This window comes from Pyxicephalus adspersus, chromosome 2, assembly GCF_032062135.1.
Source record: "Pyxicephalus adspersus chromosome 2, UCB_Pads_2.0, whole genome shotgun sequence".
In the NCBI taxonomy this organism is placed as follows: domain Eukaryota; kingdom Metazoa; phylum Chordata; class Amphibia; order Anura; family Pyxicephalidae; genus Pyxicephalus; species Pyxicephalus adspersus.
In genome coordinates this window covers 43298596-43321281 of record NC_092859.1, presented here as the reverse complement: position 1 = coordinate 43321281, position 22686 = coordinate 43298596, and the positions used below count along the sequence as shown (strand labels likewise).

The 22686-nt window shown below is 37.7% G+C and overlaps 1 long non-coding RNA gene across 1 annotated transcript; it reads right to left on the bottom strand.

Moving 5' to 3' along the window:
* Positions 1-1327: 1327 nt before the first annotated feature.
* LOC140325029 (uncharacterized) lies at positions 1328-22284 on the bottom strand. The gene is made up of 4 exons (XR_011919629.1): positions 21934-22284; positions 17993-18134; positions 13495-13621; positions 1328-1405 (listed from the first exon to the last, which is right to left on the bottom strand). It is a non-coding gene; the product is annotated as an uncharacterized lncRNA (long non-coding RNA).
* Positions 22285-22686: the final 402 nt, after the last annotated feature.

Here is a 22686-nt window from a genome sequence, read left to right as displayed (position 1 = left end):
CTAAATAAAGAAGGTAATTTTAGGTTCACTGGGATGCAAATGGTGTCCAGGATCTTTGTCTATTGAGGTAAGGACCAGAAGTAAAGGACAACTAGGGACAGAAGATTTGATATTGAGATATTGTCAGCTTAGAGACAGTAATTGTAGTGGTGGTTTGCAAAAAAAATTCCTGTGCCAGGAATATTCCTATGCCTATGTGTGATGTTCAATTAGGAAACTGTGGCTCTATGACCAGGCAAATAAAAGGAGAGAAAAAGACACCATCATGACTTTGTCATAGATCTGGCAATAACAATTACCTAAAGCTTCTAGATAAAAAAATCTTGGCGTTCCCAACTCTGACAGGCAACGATGGGTTGAGCACTATATGGCTCTTCTTTTTTTAACCTCTTGACTCTTTGTAGCCAAAATATTTGTCTATTTGTAGCCAAAATATTTTTGTAATCCTGTGCCCTCAATAATGCATTTAAACATATATTGCTGTTTTATACAGTTTTATCAGTCTGTTTATAAAGCAGTGAAATGGACAGTGGAGAATCAATCACCGCCATTGAAATATATGGCCTTGGAAATGTCAGATTCACTACTTTTTGAATAAACTATATATGTATATATATATATATATATATATATGTCATTTGCAATCCCTATTTAATGTACAGTGCTGCGTAATATGTTGGCGCTATATAAATCCTGTTTAATAATAATAATAAATATATATATATATATATATATATATATATATATATATATATGATAATTCGGTATTATGCAGAATTTATTGAAAGAGTGCAGTGCAGAATTATGTGTGAAAAGTGTAATGCAGAATTTTTGTATTGGCAGCCATGGATTAGCTAATTTGGCGGTTCTCGTATTTGTTGGGTTTGAAACCTGTGTTTTTAAAACATTGTATTAAACAATTTTGCAGCAACTATTCAATATTTAGAGAAATGCCAATGTTTATATTTTTATAAAAGGTGACAGCTTTTGCCATTGTGACCAACCAACATCCCCCCCCCCCGCAAAAAAAATGATAACTATATAATGAAATAATAATGAATATAATAATGAAAATAAATATAATAAAGGATGAATATAATTAAAGAATATGTGCGATCTTGCAGCCTTTGTTCTTTGCTGTTATAAAACATTATAAAAGTCTCTACAATAGCACATATTCATTGAAACATTTGAGAAATGACATATGTTTTTTACACAAGTTAAAATAAGAACTGTACAGTGTTCTTGTTCTAATTTGTGGAACATCTTTAAATGAGCAGTCATGAGTATATAAATACGTCTGTGTCTCTTTCATTATATGAACAGAGGGAGATCCTCAGCTCTTGTCTCCAATAGCCGTAGATGGTTGCCAGGGAAACATCAAGGCCCAAGCAAACTCCAGGATCTGAGGGCAAAAAAAACATAAAATGTTTAAGGCGCCAGTAAGTGATCATAATTAAAATGTATAAACAGACGCACCACAGCGGACACAACTGTCATTAACCACAGATGATCAGACTGTGATCAGGTTTTCTTTGTGATATGAAACTGTCCTTATACTCAAAATAAAAAATATACATACAGTACAGATTCCTGCATACAAGTAAATGTTAGCGTGTCCAACTTTTATATATCATTTTTAAATTTGAAAAAAAAAAAATACCTGTTGAGAACTGGCAATGATCTGCAAGCATTTTTGGGCTCTGCAACATTATCATTTCTTTCTCCATCCCCCAACTTCCTCCCTGTCCAGCCCCAATAACTGCACACACCACTTTTGGAGTAAAACTAGCTGGAATAGCCAATCTTTATTATACAGAACTTTAAATATTTATTTAAGAACTTTATTTCACATAACATAATTAACCATACCTTAACAAATAACGTAACAATAACTTAACCACAGCCACAACTTAACACCCAGATCTTTTTTTGCGACCAGGAAGGGCCAACTAGGTCTGCCAATGCTTGATATATTTGGCTCCTAGTCTCCAAACCCTGCAAAGGTGTGGATATCAACCATATACAGATCCTTCCCCAGCCTAGACATATTAACCTCTTTACCACCTCCGAGGACACCCATATGACAGATGGACTCCCCACATTCTCCAGTACCTTCCAAACCCAGCCAACCTCTATTTCAAACCCAAATCCATGCCCACCTTCAATACCAATAACCATGTAAAAAGGGGGGGCTCAACTGCCTTGCCCCAACCCTCACCTTAGACTTTTTAACCTCTCCTTATGCTCTCCTTTTCTCCTCCCTACCAAATTACTCTCCCCCACCTCTCCTTCCAGCCAGGGTACCCATGCCAGGGTACCCATGACACCCTGACATGCAGTCCCTGCACCTATTAAAGAAGAAAGACAAGGGAGGCTTTTTAGGGGCAACACTGCAAACAAGTGATTTACTTAGGCTATTTTAGTACACTTTGCTTGACATAGCCCAACCAATCTTAGGATGCAAACATAATACAATAATTGTTCATACCAATGTACAATGTCATATTGGTTCAACTCATACAAAATCTTGTGTCAAAAACCCAACACGTTTTGCCTAGTGGTTTCTTCAGGGGAGCGTTATACTACATGAACAGAATATAATAGAGAAAACATAAATATACGTATGCATTCATGTTTGAAATAATTTGCATGACTATCTTAGTCCCTGCACCTAATTTTTCTTGTCTCAGCTCTGGGCCCTTCTGTAACATGTGTCTACGGCTTAATGTGCCCTATTCTTCTCCCAATGCCCACATCAGAGGCAGCATTGCCCCCTGGGGAGGGGAGATTGCAGCCAGTGATTGGGAGCAGCTAGTTTACAGACCCTTACATTCATTTGGTCATGTTGCATTCTTGTAAAAAACAAACGCCATAGTATGCTCCACCCTTGGTACTTCGAAAATAGAGGACAGATGGCAGTCACATGACTGCTTTTAAATCTTTGGAAAAAGGTCTACCAGTTTAGTAATTTATCTTCTCTTAAAATGCGTAAGGAAAGGTCTTCAAGGGGTACCCGTTAATTGGTAGTATTTAAGCTTACATGTATATTCACCCCAAAGGACCATGGGCAATGAAAGAGTTATGATCAAAAAGAAATGAATGGAAAAGATTTACATGCACAATACAGTGACCTACATTTTGTTAGATTATTCTACATATTTCTATTCAGCTTCCACTTTACACATTCTCACTGGTTTCAGCTTACACAGTATGTTGCTTTTATGAAATGTCATTAACGTAGCTGTCAATTGTCCTCGATTTCCAGGTTTTGAAGATTAGCCCCTGGAAATGTCCCCAATTTTGAGCACTGACCAGTTAAATGAAAAAAAACAGCTACATTCAGTTATTTTTGTCTGTTCAGTCTATCTTACCTCCCAGTTTTCAGAATATAAAATAATTATAAAAAAAGAATGATCAGTGAAATGTGCTTTTGTTATTTTTAACACTGTTCTCATTTAATTGTGTTGTTTAATGAAAGGAAAAAACAGTAAACTTATAACTTATTATATATGGACGTGGATTGGCGGAGACAGGATAAATCATGTGCACAGACTTGCTCCATCCGCTACAGACAGCACTAGCATAATGGTGATATCAGTGCTAAAGAATGGCAGGCAGCACCAAATAGTTATTTAAAATAAAAGTCACTTCCCACATACTGCAAACCCAGAGGAAGGCAGACATTACTTGCTGATTGTCTGGTGTGCCTGGATTCCAAATTTAAATCTCAACAAATTTTAATTGCAAAAATGTGAAAAAAAATGTGTTTCATAGGCAAAAAGAACTTTTAACCATAGAACGTAGACAGTGAGGAACTGTAAGACCTCAGTCTTTTAATTAGAAACTAAGATTGGCAATTTTGTGGTACTTTTTAGGCATTCAAGTTTACAAACTCTTCAACAAATATATAAAAACCGACAAACATATGTATTCAGGAGAAAACATAGGAAAGTACACAATACATTTTTTTAGAAAAGATCTTTTTCTAGTTTTGCATCATGCCTCAATACTTGACGCATTTGCGGCTTTTAATGGTCCGCTTCTTCAGGAGCTTTTTTATTAAGAGACACAGATCAGATGGATAGAAATATATATGCTTGCATCAATAGAGTAAACACTTTTTTCAATCTTTACAAAAATTAAGTACTTACAATTCAATAACAGCTCCAAGAAAAACTGGATGATGACATTCTAATACCGCATTACAGGGAGATAGGCGAGGGGCAAGATCACACAGAAAAACTAAAGACCTGGCTTCATAGATTAGTGGCTATATAGTTCCTAGCTGTATAGGTAGGTGCACAACTACTGCCAAGCACAATTACACAATGGGGTTAATTTCCAAAGGGTATACTTATTAATCTAATCTTCATTAATGATTTGAAAATTTGTTCAATTTTGGGATTATTGGGATTTATTTACTATAGTGCTTGAGATTAATTGCTCATCCAATTGCCAAATCATGCACAGGGCAAAATGCATAATTTTTTCTTGTAAAATTCTTGTGCACGTGATTTGGCTTTCAAAAAGAACTCAGTTTAACCTCAATCATACTACTACTCTAGTAAAGACATAATAAATACAATTTGGAGAAGCTTGGTATTTTTACCAGAAAGGTGGAGTTGCTATTTCAATTTTTTGATGTTGCTGTAACAATTCAAACAATGCAAATGACAGCAGTGATTTACATGACCTCTGCTGAGGCAAGATATACAAAAATAAACTATTACACAAACAGGAAATTTTTGTTGTAGCTGAAATGTCTGTTTGGAAAAAATGCCAAAGAATATTTTCATGAAGGAGGCATAAATTAAATTAGTTATTTCCCTGTTTATATCATGCATTACAATTACTACAGGTATTCGTCTATTAAAGTTCAACAATTATTGTGACATAGTAAGATCTTATGTCTGATATATCTACAGAATGAAAAGGAGTGGCTGGTCAATGTTGCTTGGTGGTAGTTTTTAAGGATATGTTTAAAAATCTATTGTCTAAAATGTGGATCCTTAGCCAGAGTACATTTTTAAAAAATGCAAACTATACTACTGTATCTACGGCAATAATTAGGACATGTTGAAAGAGCAAAACAGCAAGGTAAATCATCAGCTGCTAAACTTTATTCTATTCAATCTAATAATTGATGCAACTGTGCTCCTTTGAAAATTCTCTTCTTGTATTGTAAGCTGAATTTTATACTGTGGCATGGTTGACAGACATATAGGCAATCATGGTCTGTGAAGGGATTATTGGCAGCAGGACATAAATAAATTCCAGCGACTGCGGGGTGAATAAAGTGCCTTGAAGTCCCCTTAAGGAAAGGGAGCCTTGACTGCTGGAAACATGTATAGGGTGTACAGATCAGCGGTCGCCAACCAAAAGAAAATTGTGGTCTGTGGATCTAACCGGTGCACCCCCTAGTGGGGTCAGGAGAAGAACCCTGCAGGGGGGCGCACCAGCCAGAGCCATGGTCCATGTCCCCCATATTCATTGCAGGCTCAGGGTGGTGATTGTGTCTCTGGACCTGCAATGGGAGAGTGGGCGAGTTCTGGCATGATGACATAACTCTGGGGTAAGTTTCTTCCCCTTTGAGTGACACGTGGCTACCCACGCATGTGCGGTCCAGAGTATGTAAATTTAGTGGTCCCAAAAGGTTGACGGCCACTAGTACAGATGACTTACATGTATCTGTCTTGGAACATCCTATTGTTGGCTTTATAAGATAAATGATCAGGTTAAAGAAAAAAAGGTGGATTGCATTTGGAGCCAAACATGAGGACTTGAAGTGCTTTCCTGCCTTTTTTTTCTTTTACAGGTTGTAACAGCTTTTTGGAGTTTTTTTGTAATTAATCACCATTTGACACCAGTCAGGCTTTTAGCCCTATGATAACATGGACTGGTTGAAGGCCTGTCTGAAACTTATGGTGAGGATAGGTCTTTTGAAATGTTTATAATTTGATGTATTGGGTGCTCACCCCAGCACTGTTTGTTTAGATATTTTTTAGTTTACATTAATAGCTGTGGTCTCTCTCCAGAAAGTATATTATTGTCTGGTGTGTGGGGCAGAGACATGACAGAAGATTGGGGAACATAGTTATAAAAGCCTATGGTTATGCAAGGTAAGTATGCATCTAAGAAAAGAATCCTGGTTTGCACAGTGAAGGGAGGGTAGGGGGGCTTGGTACAAAAAAGAATACATTTTACTCTGAAAGTGCATTTTACCTATAGGAAACTGAGAGCAACATTGCCCAATGTTTTATATAAATTAAGTATTCAGATTCACCAACAAAAATGAAAAATGGCCATATGCCCCAAGCACAAAAAACAAGATTTCTTCACACCAGCTAGCTAATCTGTCTCTTTGCGTATTCCTATTATCTATTTCAGGTAGCATCATTTTACATAAGATTTACCAGCCTTATATTAATACATTTATAAGAATAAAAGTTTAGTGGCAGAATACAGAATTAATATCAAATCATCTGTTCATCAAAACATTTTTGGAAGGTACTGATGTATGTCATTAATAAGTGAAATTATCAGACATGGAGCAGTTATAATCCCACTGCAATTGTCCCTGATATTACATGTTTTTTGTCTGAATCCGATGATGTGTATCCTACATACTTTCATCAGCTTTCACCCTGCTTTCTGCTTTTATCATTCGTCCTTCACAGATCTCTAATTCAGAAACCCAACTAAAGGCAGATGTGTTTAGTCATCCAGGTTGTGCAAATATCAGAGCGACCATGAACTACTATTTAATAAAACACCAAACAGTGTTTTGAAATTCAATAGGAAATAGCAATGATTAGGTTGTGTGTGATGTTCCTAGAAAAATCTTGCATTCTGCGGCTGTACTTTTACTGAGAGTTCAGAAACCGTTTGTTATAATATATATATATATATATATATATATATATATATATATATATATATATATACATATAGCACTCTAAACGATTTCTACATAGTTTCAGACCCAAGGAAGAAATGTGGTGAATATATTGAATAAATCTCTACCATAAATCATATTTTATTGTGAGCTGGACCCAAAAAGCAAATATGGTATGTCTTAATAAAATAGCAATTTACTGGGAAATATTGGTAATAGTTGTATGTGAGTTTAATACTGAAGTGTCCTACAGTTAGGCAGACTTAAAATTTATCAAAGGCGAGCAAAAGTGTAATATACTGCAGTTCACCAGTCCTTACATGTGGTGCAGTCAGACATCTCCTTTTATTACCTCCTATGCTAGACTGACAGTACTCATTCACAGTTCTGTATCAATAGAGGAGCATCAATGTCACTCTAGAGCAGGACTTCTAAATAATACTTTCCCCTGTCCACATCTTCATTACAAACAGGTAGGTGTTTAGTCACAGTTATGACTTATGATAATATTGTTTAAGGTAAAATTGCAGAAGAAATGATGAGCTCACTAGCAGGACCTATAGCTATTTTTTTCTGCCTATCACATAGATACAAATAAATGCTTTCAATTACATCTAAGAGACTAAAAGAGTGCAAACAGAAATAAAATAAAAGTTCAATGTTAAAAAGTACATATATTTTAACCAACAAACTGACCCAATAATCTCTATAACTGTATAAAATACCCATTCTCCACCAATATGCCAGTAGACACATGGAAACCCCAAATGCCACTATAAGGAGCCACATCTGTGATTAAAAAGCCATCACACGCTATTTGTTTAATAGTTTGTATTGTTTTTAACAAGAATATATATAAATATACAAATGCATTAGAGGTTTTAGGCAGTCATAGAATATGGGCATTCAATCTAGTCTTCAACTCTCTATGTATTGTTGATGACCAATTGGTCCCTTTCTTTCTCTGTTGAGATCTGAAGATAATTCAGTCAAGTCAATCCACTTTAATTACTTGTATTAAAAAATTTAAAAAACCCACACACGCCATATATATATATATATATATATATGTTTAGCACTTGGATTTCTCAAATTCCAGGTACCAAATCAAGGTCTGAATATTTCTTAATTCTTAAAGGCAACCAACAAAGCCGCATATACAAAGTCATTTCAGATACTGTGTACAAAAACCAAAAAAAGAACAAACAGTAAAACATAATTACACATTGACAGTGAAGTATACAAAAAACAATAGAGAAATCAGCAATAAATTATGTTTGTACACCTCTTCCATGTACAAGAAAAACACATTGCTAACGAGCAAACCATTTAGATGTTCTGGTTTGCGAGATTTGGGCTTTCATGGTGCCAAGATTTTAGTGAAAATTAAACAGTTTGAAAAAAAAAAATAAAAGGAAGAGAAAGAATAAAGAAAGAAAGGAAAGGATAAAGAAGAAGAACAAAAAGACCTTATCTGAGTTGACCACCACTTGCCACTGTCTCTGTCATATTGTTAATAATGTAGTAATATTAACAAAGATGCAAAATTTGTGCTTTTATTTGCCTAAAGTTTACCAAAAATGCTTTATTAGGTGTACTTTTAACCCAAAAGAAAATGTTATATGTATCCAAAAAAACATAGCTTTTTAGCTAAGTAAAGCATAAACCATGACCTTGTAGATAAGTAAATAAGTATAAAAGAATAACATCTGTCCTAATATGGTTTTCCCTTATTCTAGTCTTTTATAATACAACTCAGTAGGTATTAGCTTACAGGTTATGATGGGTAATCCAATGGGTTTTTCATTGCTGATGACATTGGGCTGGGGATTTACTACTTTATTTCATTGTAATATAAGAATGTCTTTACAGAATAAAGTACAAATCCTACCTAATACACATAAAATTATCACTTCATTCATTAAAAAGGTTTAGAGTATGCAATTTCTGTGCTGTTGCAGAGCAACCTATGTGCTCCTATATTGCATTTCATAATCTTGGGTAAATATAGCTCACCTGTAAGTTACTATTGGTTGAGATTTTGTATTTATAATTGTATTGTGTGCTTTTCTAAAACTATTTTTATTGTTTTTTCCAAAGACAATACATACAAATTTCAAATGCAATTATTCAAGATACCACTGCTGGCTGCCAAGAGCCAGACGCCAATCTAATCTCGGTTAGCTCTAGATAGTAGGAAAGATGTGAATTAATCCCAATAGCCAAACAGCAGGAGAGAAAGAGTATTTGGTATGGAACAACCTGATATGCTGTTCACCAAAGTGAGTATCTGTTGCCAAAAGACGACAACACGTGGACAATGCCAGAAACTGACAAGGAGGCTGAGGAGCTGTCACATTTTGGACATTGCAGATGCCACTTCTTTATCCGATGTCTATTGTCCAAGCGTCTGAAGACTTTATAAGCTCTGTGCATGAGCATAAATTGTGGTTCCCTCCACACCTTATTAATCATACGTTAATGTGTGTTTTTTGTAATCTGTAGACTCAACTGGCGACTAACACTGGCGACTATTTTCTCCTGAATGATTGCCGCAAGACAAATCAGTAACATAAAATAACCTGAATGATCTATTGTATTCGAAATAACATATTTTTGTAGGGTCCCTGGTTTTGTGCCAATGCTTTACCTAGGCATCAGTTCCCCATTTTGTCTACATAGTTTTGGCCTATAGACAAGCCCATTAGCAACATTCCAGTACTCGGCAGCCCCCAGGACTTGTATGCAAGGGTGGTGCTTGGGTGAGCAAAGACTGTCAGACAACCAGGGAACATCAAATGGGGAAAGGTGAGACAGCCAGATAGTAAATCCAAGCAAATTGAAAGTTCAAGGTCCAGCAAACAACAAGCCAGAGGTAAAAGGAATATAATCTCCCATTACCTTCCTAGGTGTATAATTATAGGGAGTTAAAAAGTTCATGGTTGGGAGAGAAAATAGCAAACGTTAGTTCAGGCAGCAGGCAGAGATTGGTCAATTGATATCAAGATGGTAACAGAAAATCAGTTAGCATAGCAGCACTATCCTATCATGTCAGTTTGCAAAATTTGCAGATTTTTACAGACCCTGGCCAATGAAAATTCAGGATGCAGTGTCAAGTGGAACCACTGGCGCATTTGATCTCTGCCTTTTAGCAGCCTTTATATACGAGATTGTGATTGGATAAACATTTTTTTTATAGTATAAAATCTGTCAATAAATTCAAGCAGTCAGTGTTATTATGACACACTAAACTCTGTAAACGTAGAAAAAAACAATTATAACCTCAATCAATCTAAATTCAATGTAAGATTGTTTTAAATCTCAAATTTCAATATAATTACACCTGGTTATCCTACCATGAACATTATTTTTTTAGCACTTCCTGGTAAACACTGACAGTATTTTTAAATTATGCCACATATTGGATCTGATTTATTAAAGCTTTTCAAGACTAGAGAAGATAGATTATCATGGGTGAACCCAGGTAATTCAGGAGATTGGAAAGCTTTAATAAATCAGGCCCATTGTCACCATATCACATGGTCCCCTGGCAGAGGCAACAAGCACAGTGGCTGCACACGTTGCAATAGCAAAGTCGACTGTCGTCAAAGAAGGTGGTACAGAACAATGTCCAACAATAACAAGATATACTTGTAGGCAGAAAATTGGTATACAAGCCTGGAGGAAGTCAGCAGCACTGAATAAATAGATTAAAAATGGTTAAAACTTTTCACGAGAAAAAAAAAAATTGTTTGTTTGGTATGCATTGCTTTAGTTGAATATCTTCCAGTTAAGTTGTATATCTACTTTTAAACTAAACACACAGCTAAAAACATACATGCTTACAGAGTTTTTACTGCCCATGAATTTGTATTTCTGTTGAGCCAGTTTAGTGATCTATGTTCCCAGTGCTTTGCTAAACAGATAAGTATTGCAAAAGTGTATTTAGCTTTTTACGTGGACCTCACCTTTAACTCATGTTGATAAGATTATTTAAGATTAACTGATCACATTTACATAACGACTATAGATTCCTTTTAGGGCTACATACACAGGTCATGTCATGGCAGATATTCTATATTCTTTTTACAGATTACTGGGTAACATAGCTCGTTAGCATCACATTAGGGAAGTTTTTGATAGAACTAATGGGAAAACCACAGTAAAAAGGCATAGGAAGTGGGGTGCTGCCATGAGGATTATAAGATATTGTTTTAAAAAAGAAAAAGATTCTGCATTGGGAGGGTATTTTAATGTGACTTTGAGGGTAATATTGAAAATACATATTAGTGCATAGAATTTCGTGGGATATCTTTGACCATATTTGGTCATTAATGTTATCAGGGATTCCTTGCCTTATTATAGACAGGCCTGGAGCAATGTGGGGCAAAGGACCTTAGTGGAAGGCCTGCATGAAATGGTAGACAGCTAGTAGAAAGGATAGTGTTAAAAAATTGTTTTTACTTTGTCATTTTCTGGATTGGTAGGGGGAAGGAGGTGAGGGTGGGGATTAAGGTGATAAAAGGTTAGCGAAAAGGGGGAGCAGTCACATGATTTTAACGTGTGGAGGAGAGAGCTACCCACCCTCCTACCCTTTGTGGTTTTGCAAGGGAGGAGCTGCTCATTGGAAGGCACCCTCCTAGCTTAGAATATTTAGCAATGGATTAGAAGATTTTAGGGCAGATGAAAGTCAAACATGCAGAATTGTACTTGTACCCAACGGAGGCTTAAGTCTGTGTAATGCGCCTGGGCACACAAACCACAACCAACTCCAGATATCTTTCTATCACGTTTTATTAATGTCATAAAACACGACAAGGGTTAAGTCCAAATAAGCAAAGTACAGGAGGGTAAGGCAAAGGCAGGTCAGGAACAATCCGAGGTCAGGGCAGGCAGAGTTCAGGCAAGAGTCAGGTTCAGACCAGGCTTCTATGGAAATGACAAATGGGATTAGCATAAACGAATACAAGGATGCACCCAAGCACACTGTGTTCACAGAGGCTTATAGCGGGCAATGGTGTACAGGACAGACTCTCCTTAAATGGCCAGAGTGACCAATGACCTTGCGCCACCTGGCGCCATTTTATTGGACAGGAGCTGAATTCCCTGCGGCCAATTCAAACTAACTATGTCCCGCCCCGTGGCAAGGCAGCCAAGTGCCATGCCCTCGGGGGCACAAGAGGCACGCATGGTAGCGCGCACACCTCTTCCCCACTTTGCACAGCCAAAGGAGTGCTGAGAACAGGAGTTTCTATATCCACGTCCATAGAGATGCAAGGGATGCCGCCTGGCCGAACAGTAGTTTGGCCAGGACGGATCCCTCCCCCTTCGCCTGTAGAGAGAGACACGCTGCGAGCAGAGCTGCAGCCTCGGCCATGCTGCCTGCTACAGCAGCGTCTACCTCTGCGGCTTGGATCCCCAGGGACGCCGCAGGGTCGCAGGACGAGTAAGTTCCTTACAGCCTGATCCTCATTTTTGGTAGGAACTGTGTAGTTATAAATGCCGTAGGGGGTCTAAGACCTGAAGACTGTTCCATTTTATGTAGAGTTTTTTTTTTTATTTATGGCCTTCCATTTAATATGCTGTTTCAAACTCAGAAGCAGTACCCTGATGAAGGATAATCCAAAGTGGAAAATTACGATACCGCTGAGCTTTGCAATGTCCACAGTATTAGGATTTTTAATTACTGATATGGTAAAAAGGGAACAGTACTAATCCAAATAACAATCATTGATGAGTGGCCTCCAAAAAAATTATTATTTATCAAAAGTCTAACTATAAATGTTTTTGGCTAAGTTTTGCCCAACTTTTACCCAACATTTACACAGTTTTCACATTATATTTAATTACAAAATGTGTTATTCAACATTTACCTTTGGCATTTTGTCTAATATGAACATTTTTGAATATTTGAGTAAAGGGTATATTATAGGTGACATATTTATAAATATATTGTGGTTTAAATGGAAGCATATTTTCTAAAGAGTATGAACAAGATGGACACCAGCTATACCTTCAGAACTGATTTATCTGTATTAGTACTTCTAATTTTTCTTTAACCTTGCTAGTTTATTGGTATATTTAACTCGCTGAAGTGATTGCTTAAAATAAAACATTTAAAAATATAAAGTTTTTTTTTTAAATTATTTTCTTTTTATTTCCTGCTTTGCTGTTGTATGCCAACGAAATGCTGCTAGTATTAGTTATTTCTATCAATGTCCTTTAATTTTGTAGTTCACCAAAAATCCCTTCACTCCCTTAGAAAATAAAACATGAACTTCCATTATGGCTGTAAAATATGTTTACTTTAAAAAAAATGTTTCATTTCATTATAACCTAAAGTCCAAAATACAACTTTTAGCAATCTAGCAGCAGCCAAACAGATCCTGACATTTACTGTAATGTATGTATAATTTGATTTTCTCCCAACGATCAGCAGAGCAGGAGTATCTAAACTTTATGCACTATGTGACAAATGATATGTAGCGCACTGAATTGGTTAGGAAACCCAAAATATTAAAAGGGGGGCAGACAGTGGAATGATTTACTACCCGCACAGCAGAGAAGAAATATAGTCAGTATTTTATAATACACACATTTATTAAACGTGGAGTCCGGCGGAACTGCCAAAGGCATATTCAGCATGCCACTTATTTCAGGAGTAATGTACGTCCGAAGGAGAGGTCCTTGTTCCTGCATCTGCTATCTGTCTTCACGTCAGCTCTGCAGGAAGACAGCAGACAGGAGATTCTCAGCACATTTTTCAAAGTACTTAATCAATACTTGATAGTGAATGACACTAGCACTTTTTATCATGTATATATACATAATATTGGGCAGCTAAATTGCAAGAAACAAACATATTCCTTCATGCAGATGATCCCTTTAAAGGATTTATTTTACAAGGAAATTCACATTTACCCTATTTTCTATAATATTTTCCACTTTTCAAAATGACTATAGTGCTACTCAAGCAAAGGTCCTCCTACTTTTAATCGTATGATGTGGTATAATCTTTCTAAATTTTGAAAATGGATTGGGGATGGCCAACATGTTTTCTATAAGTGCTGCATCATTTAAAATTAATTTTTTAATATGGGCCAGAAAATTGCCTTTACATACATCTAGTTAAACTCCAATTTTCAGTAAACTAAATGTGATGCAAAAGTAATCTCTTATTTTATTATATTTTTACTTTTAATATATTCACAGATGTTTAGCCTCAAATTAGCCACTAGGGCAGTTATTTTAAGACTGGTCACCACCACGCTCTCTTTTCGTGAGCAAGGGGGTTGATTACTTCCTCCATGCATGTCTTTAAACACTACTCTGATTTTCCCATGTTAGAGCTGTCTGTAAATAGACATTCTTCTCAGAGTGTCCAGGTATCTCTAAATGTGGCAACATCACTCGGATTAAAATATTTATATTCTTGCTAGACTCGTGGAGAGATGGAGGTATGGAGTTAGTTGGTTACGAACTATTTTTTAAACTAGCACTCTTAGCATGTTTTACCTAACCAGGGATGTAGTCGTAAAAAAAAAGAGGGGGCATGGTACGTACCTGCTCCACTACTCCCCTGCCTATGTGTCACTCAAAGGGGAAGACACCTCCCTCAGATTAATGTCATGATACCAAAACCTGCCCACTCTCCCATCGCAGGTCTGAGCCTGAGATGGGAGAGTGGGCGGGTTGTGTTCAGAGACATTACGCCCACCTCCCTGAGCCCGCAATTCAATATGGGAGACTGCAGCTCTGGCCAGTGCGCCCCCAAGCATGGTCCTTCTCCTGACCCCATGTGGGGGCAGACCGGCCAAAGCCGAGGACCGCCAAAGAATTATTTGTAAAAAAAGAGTGGGAACGCATGCCCACTCCCTAAAAAAAGTGGGGGCACAGCGTTCTCACCCATGCCCACCCCACTACACCCCTGTATCTTACTTTCTATTATGACTTTTGCCACCTAGACCAAAGGGCAGTCTATTCATAAGAACATTGCAACCATAGTTGGAGCTTATTCAGGAGGACTCTCTTCTCATCTTCCAGTAACATCAAAGAACCCTTCTCTATGCTTCAATAGAGAAGAAGAGACAGTCACATGATTCCTTTTTGCCCCCTGGTGATTTATAAAGTGGTGGTGGTGAGGAGTAATGGGAAAGGGGGGCAGGATTAGCTGTTCCTTTACACTGCGTAGACTTTGCACAGGCCAACTTTAGGGTGGCAAATCTTTGTTTTCACATTTAGAACAATCAAAAGGGAAAGATTATTGTCTATCTATATAAAAAAACAAATCTCTATCATTTTACTTCTGGGATTGTTCTGGAAAATTACAGAGTATGCCCTATACATTCGAAAATGTTATTAAAGGCTCAGTATACAAATTGCTACAGATCCGTTCCATTATGTACAGATCCATTCCATTATATATTCATAGAATGTAGATGCAAAGGATCAGTTATAAAGATTACTAACTAAGCCACCAACAAAATAAATGGGCATAATCAGGTACTCCAAAAAAATGAAAGCTAATTAAAAGGCCACTCATCTATTTGTGAAAATAGGTGTTATTTTGTCATCTAATTTCCTGAAAGTGCCTCTTGTGCTGTCTATAAGGCTTTTTTTTACTGTTGTTGTTTTGAAATGACAGTGAATTAAAGAACAACTCTGGTGTTTAATAAAATGTATGTCTTATCTGTGTCATAATGCCTATAGAAGTGACCCTGACATTAGTTACCAAATCTGTAAATATACCCTGAAAATATAGACTGTAAGTACATATCTTTTCTGTTGTTCATGTCACTTAAAGCAGAACTAAATTTCCAGCTTTTATTAATCTTAGATCAGGTAGGGTATTGTTGCAGAAAGAGACAGGCAATGTCCTTTCTGCAATAATGCTTGATCGCTCCATGGAACTGTCAAAAAAGCTTGCTGGGAAATTGTTTTAGAAGTTGGCTGGGACCCTGACACATCCAGAAGTGTTTATTTCATGGATAATGCACAATATGTACTGGATCCTTCTGCCAACCTTCATTTTACTACTAAGTCCTGTACTGTGAGGAACTAGTGATTGGGGAAGATCAGGGTAGGGTGAGGCAGATCCCCCCTGTTGTGGCTCCCATTGTCCACTGATCTAAGGTGAGGAGAAATCAACAGACGAGTTTTCATGAACTTTATGATTTATTTCAACAAGGTTAAAACAACCCCACTGATTCAAGCTGCACTTACAATGGAAGCTGAAACGGGGTGAAATACAAAATAACTTTGATGTGGTACATCTTTACAGTGATAATGGTCCTGGTATTGCATTCTTTAAATTGGACCAATAACAATAACAAGTTACGACATCTGGCATTGCTTACCCGGTCATAAAAATACTGATTACCTGGCTAGTGTTGATGATGTAAGCTGCCATTTATGACTTGGTTCCAACCCTCTGCCCGTACCTTCTGAAACACTGACCCAAAATTATTATGCTGTTCAGGTATTCAGTTGATTGTAGCAAAACTTGTCACACAGTTATCTGCTTGTATTTTTCAGGTGTTACTAAAATTATTAAACCAAATGATCAGCTTAACACCAAGGCACAGAGCAGCAACCAGGTCTTCTCCAGAGCATCTAGTGGTTTGGATGTTGCGCGCCAAGTTGTGGTACCAAATTACAAGAAAGAAAAATTCAAGGGAGGCCCGGGTTCAAGGCAGGTTCAAGGCAGGCAGCAAGCAAGAAAGGTCAGGTCACAACCCAGAGGTCAAAAACCGGGGATCCAGCAGGAGACACTGGAAGCAACAGGAGGCACAAGTGAAACAGGAATAACCACAAAGATGAGCACTGGAACAGCACAAGAAATAAGGCTTGAAACAACAGCCTGGGAAACAAGGGGTTAACACAGGAGCTGGACAGAGGAAACACTGAATTAGGCCACAGGTGTATAGGAACTAGCTCAACAGAACTAAAGGCTCGACACTAGTGGAAACACGTTGCACAAACGCTGAGTGCTGTGTCTGAGATAGCTAGATAGCCAGGAATGGTTAAGAGGCTATTTCCTGATTGGCCAGCGAGTTGGCCAAAACTGATAAAGCTTGAAAGAGCAGTAACACTCAGAGTTAAAACTGCCCGCATGCGCAGAAGGGAGACGCTTTCGCTTTAGTGAGGAAGAGGTAAGTGTGACACTGCACATTCTATCTATATCCATCTCTACAATTCCTGAGAGCCCCAAGAACCCCCAAAACTGCTTGGCTGTTGCAATAAATCCTAGAGTAAACCCATAAGTGAAACTTCAAAATTAAAGAGGGAGGTGTGCTTGACAACCTATCCTCTCTCCTGAGGCCTTCCCTTGTGGTCCCTCCCATCGCCTGACTCTCCAACTTCTGTACTGCAATCAGGTAAAACCTCAGCCCTATGTTAAATCACTCGTTTTTGTTTTTTTTAACTCACTCAGGGACTAATTTCTCCCAGAGTTATGCAAACCCTCCATTCATTCCATCGTGTCTGCCTTTCTTTAGAATAAGTTCAACAATTGCAATGGCCTCCTCTTGTTGTTCTGCTTCAAATTGAAATTGCCGTTCTCTACCATGAACTGCAATGTGTCATTGGAGAAATGAGTAACAAGTGAATCACACATTCTAAAAGAACATAAATGAATCAGCCTCCTCCTCATTGCTCCATTGGTCTAAATCTGAAAAAAAAAACCAGCTGCCAGAAAATAGATGCCAAGAAGCAAATCAAATGCAACAACAAATAAACAATATATGTAAAACCTATATAACTAAATAACTATACACTATACACTAACCTATATAACTATACACTAATCTATATAACTATAAACTAAACATTTTTTACAGATCCTTATCCTAAATGTTATAGCTAGGTGACACAATATTAGATAAATATGATATCACATGGTTGTTTTGTGGTTCACAAAAGAAAGCTAGTGCTTTAGAATGACACTGGATTTCTGGCAGGATCGATAGATGTTTTACTCTACTTGCAGGAATTGTACTTAGCTAAAAAAAGAATTAATATAGCCACCATTGACGACTAGTAGAATATTAAAGAGGAACTAAACTGAAAACTGGCAAAAAAAAAAAATACACTTACCTCAGGGTAGTCCGATCTGTCTGGGGGTGTCTTGCATCAGATCCCATGTCGTCCCAACATCCGTCCTGGAGGGGGCGCACCGGGCGCTGCCATCTTCTCCTCTTCTTCCTGGTTCTTCATCCTACGTCACCCGATCTTGCGCCTGAGTCGAGATGAAAAAAAAAGGATGAAAAAAAAAGTTTTCTGTTTGCGCGAAAAGGCTGCTACTGTGCGTGCCTGAGATGCTCGGGCATGCACAGAAGGAGCAACCAAGAGCCTCCCGTAATGCTTGATGTAGGTATCCCATGAGGCTTTGCGCTCCCATTCATTCTCGATCACCTAGGGGGTCGAGAATTAGAAGGCGGTGCTGCACCATTTTTTTTATAAAAAAAAAGAATAACAGAATTTTTACTATACATAAAAGGGTTGACTACCCTTTTATGTAAAGTGAAATTTCTGAGTTTAGGTACGCTTTAAATATTTGTTCTATGTGTGGCTCTGGTCTAATGAGGTGACTGGTAGCAGGTATTTAAATCTCTCAGTAACACAAGATCAAAAGCAGCTGCATAGCTCAGCTTGTCTTTATTTCCTTAATTAGTTCTGCATTATAATTCTGACCCAGTTTGCAAATGTTTAAGAGGGAAACGTGTATGGGAATTGGAAGGTTGCTGGCCCCTGCTGCTGAAAATGCTAGCTTTTTGGCTGTCATGTCATCAAATAGCTTCAATACTTTACTACTGTTTTGGAGCAAGTTTGTACATGAACAGTTCCTATTTTTGCTATTTTTTCCAAGTCTTTTCATAATCTAAGGGCCAGATTTATGCTTTTCTTCTTCTTATGGCAAACTACCTTTTGCCACCCTCTTCCCAATCCCAAAATCCTAGGCAAGGCACATGCACTGTTTCACATAAACATAAAAAGATAATCATACACTAGGTGTACTAAAATTTTTTACCCGTGTTGAAAAATAAAAATGATGAATTGTAGCCGCAGAAACACAATAATATTGGACCTGAATATCCTCCCATGAATAGGAATGAGCCAAACATGTAGGTGAGACCGAATTTTTGAGACCTGCAAGACCAATCAGGGGAGCGGAGCTGTCAGGCTGGAAGAGCAATCAGGGGAGCGGAGCTGACAGCTCCGCTCCTTTAATTGCTGTTGCCGCCCTGTAGTATGTGTTCTTGAATAGAGTTTCTCTATTGCTCTATTGCTCCTGCAGCCCTTTCTCTATTGCTCTTGCAGCCCTTTACTAGTTGTATGTATTCTTGGATAGAGTTTCTCTATTCAAGAACACAGGAGTCCTGTGTTCCTGGATAGAGAAACTCAGCTCCGCTCGCCTGATTGCTGTTGCATCCCTGTAGTATGTGTTCTTGGATAGAGTTTCTCTATCCAAGAACACAGTGTGAGTCTCACTGCCTGCTCGTGAATGAATGCAGCGTGGGAAAAATCCTCTGATTTTTCCCATGGCCACGCTCGTTCATAAACGCAAGCTGCAGCTGCATTTATGAATGGAGCCGTGAGAATCCTCCTCTCTGTAAGAGATCCCCGGGCACTACAGGTCAAAATGAGGGCTTGCCCTCATTCTGACCTGTAGTGCCCAGGGATCACTCACTGACAGGAGGATTCCCGTGGCTGTATTTATGAATGCAGCCATGGTAATCCTCCTAAAGTGATTTCCTGAATTTCACAGACCCATCGGAACTTCGAGGAAATTTTCACGAGAATGCCAGAGGCATTCTTGCTCCTCCCTACCTATGAAACACAATTAGTACTATACTGAAACAGCCAAAATTAACATAAACAAAAAGTCAGTATTGTAAATGCTTTTACAGAGACAGAATCAGTACAATAACTTAATCAAAGCATTTTTGCAGACAGTTGCTTGTATACAACACAGGTGCTGCCTTCCTAAGTAGAGGTGGGAATGGAGGAGAGGTTGTGGAAGGAGAAATAACCAGAAAATGGGAGGAGTTATTGATAAACAGCTAGAAGGGTTCTGCAGATATAAGTACACGTGTACACAAGAAAAAGGAGGACGGAGGTTGACCTGACAAGCTCTGTAGATCTAGTTGCAAGCATACATTTAAATTGACTTGGGCAGCTATAGGCTGCCCCTGACAATGATGGCACCATGGATGTTATGTGGCCTTGTGGGAAATCTAGCCCTGCTTGTTCTAGGTTTTTTCATGGCCATCTATAGTAACATCAACAACCCCCTTTCTACAGACTGGAATTCAACCTAAAAGTGATATCTAAGCTACAGGTACAGCCTAACAGCCTCAGCCACCCATTGGTTTTTAAAACTTTTAGGGACTCCTGCAATACACTCTCACAATCATTGTTCCTGTTTTGTACCCAATTTTAAGTTAAGGGACCACCTGCTTGTTCCAGCTCCTCTTATTGATTTTACCTACTAGAAAGTTAAGAACAAAGACAGCATGCAGACCTGGGAACCCTGAAACGGAGATCTCACCTCCAGAGTCCCCAAGAAATATAGGAACTTTGAGTTTCTCTACAGCATCTAAAAAACATCTAACAGAAATATTTATTGTAGTTGATTTAAGGTAAAGTTTGAAATACTTTCATTGATATTTTAAAACTACAGATAATCTGAATTACATTAAAGGTGTGAAGAGCTTTCAGCAATGAACAATTTCAGGTTGCAGGTTTATAGCATTCAAAACTGAGCTCTAGTCAAGATTCATATCTAATATTTATTTAACATCTGAGTAATTTTTCAATGTCTGCCTTTACCGTGTCTGCTCATAATCATCAATCATATATAAACTCTTTTTCATTGTCATTGGTCATTTATATCTATTCTCTTCATGACAGGCAAGCAAAAACACAATCAGATCCTACAGAGTGTGCTGATTTTTGTAATTACTCTTTATTCAGAGATTGCTACCCAACCAATTCCTCACTCATCACAAACTCCTCTCTTTGCTTCCTTTACTATGCGGAATATCATTGCATCAAAGCCAAAGCATGTTTGACATGGAACTCCAGGCAAAAAACGCCATGCTTGTTGGGATTTTTTTACCGTCTGTCTTCTATTAAAGAAATGTCTTCTTACTTCCTGTCCAGGTGACATTGGCCGCCAGCCCAAAAAGTAAAATGTCTTCCAAAGGGACACATATAGGGCTCCATTTATATAACAGGGAATCAGATATTCCCTAAAACATTCACTCATTGTAATCTTCGAAGGCCATGTTTTTCGATGGCAGTAATTGATTACCACCAGAGAATGTTTGAGGGAATGTAATATTTTATAAACAGCCAATAGCCAAAAAAAAATAATTTGAAGTGTTGAAAGTGTAAGTACAGACATTTTATTTTCTTTTGTATGAATAGATTGGGAAATTATTAAAACCAGTAAGGTTTACTGTATCCTATGACTTTGTTTAAGAGATTTCCGCAACTCAAACAACAAAGCATTTTCTATTCATGTCCCTGATTAAGATTTTCCTTGCTTCTTTTCTTGGAAATGCATTGCATACAAGACTATAGGTCCTGAGAGGTAAGAATGAGGTTCTAGTTGGATCCTGTGGTGGGTGTACACTCAAACTTACACTGTTTGCTATTTTCACTAAGGGGAAAAAATGCCCATCTCATGCATGCATAGTGGGTTCGGCACTTTTCCCCCCTTTTACAGCAGGTCTAGGTCACAGCATTCCTATTGGTTGATGGTTGTCAGTGGCTGTTTGTTCTTAATGGGGAAAGAACATTTAATAAACCTGGGAAGAAGAAAACCAAGGCATAAGTGCCTATCTCTAGAGAGGGGTCTTTAAAGGATCTGTGGATAGCAAAAAAAACAAAAAGAAACCTAATTCTATCCAATACAAATGGCAAAATAATAGAACTTAAAAAGGATTCTGGGAGTAAAACAATGAAAATGTTTGCTTTGCTTCTACAGTTTTATTGTTAAAAGGGAATAATGCATAATCTTGGTAACTAACCTGATTTCTGTGGAACTCGTTCAGTTCTGGTGTCCTATGACAGCTGTATTTGCTCTTCTTTTATATCCTATGAATGCTGCCTCAGGTTGTATTAAAATTAGACCAGTAATCGGAAAAGGAAGAATGTTTTATGGCTCAAGTGTCATCCACTCTGCAGTCAGCCGAGCTGCCAACCGATCAAATATGCACCTTGCACGAATGCTATAAAAGCTTTTCCTTATACAACTAGAATTCATGGACATTTAAACAAAACCCATCGTTTTAACTGTTTCCTAGAACAAATTCCATTTTTGGCATGCCTTGGGTTATATTTGTCACAATTGCCAATGTGCTATCTCACCTAGCTTTCAAGGCCTTAAAGGATGGTGTCATTGCTGAACACGTACAGCACCATGGTAACTGCAGATCTAAATAGAGGCTAAAAAGGTTCCATCTTCAGCTTTAAAAGATACACAGGTTTAGCTTCCTCTTTCACAGGTAACAATAACAATTTTAATAATATTGTAATGTCTTAATTTTTTTTTTTTACAAACTCTTTTTGTTTCACAAATACATGATTAAAGTATGTTAATGCTGCAATAATTTGATTTCCTTATTTCAGAGCACAGCAGTAGCTTTTTCCTTTTAGACAGTTATGACTTAGTCATACGATAAAGAAAGAGTGTCACTTTCTGACGGTGTGTGGCTTTTATAGCAGATAAGTTTAGCCTTGTACATATGTGAAAAGAAGCATATGTGTTGGTTGGAAATGTA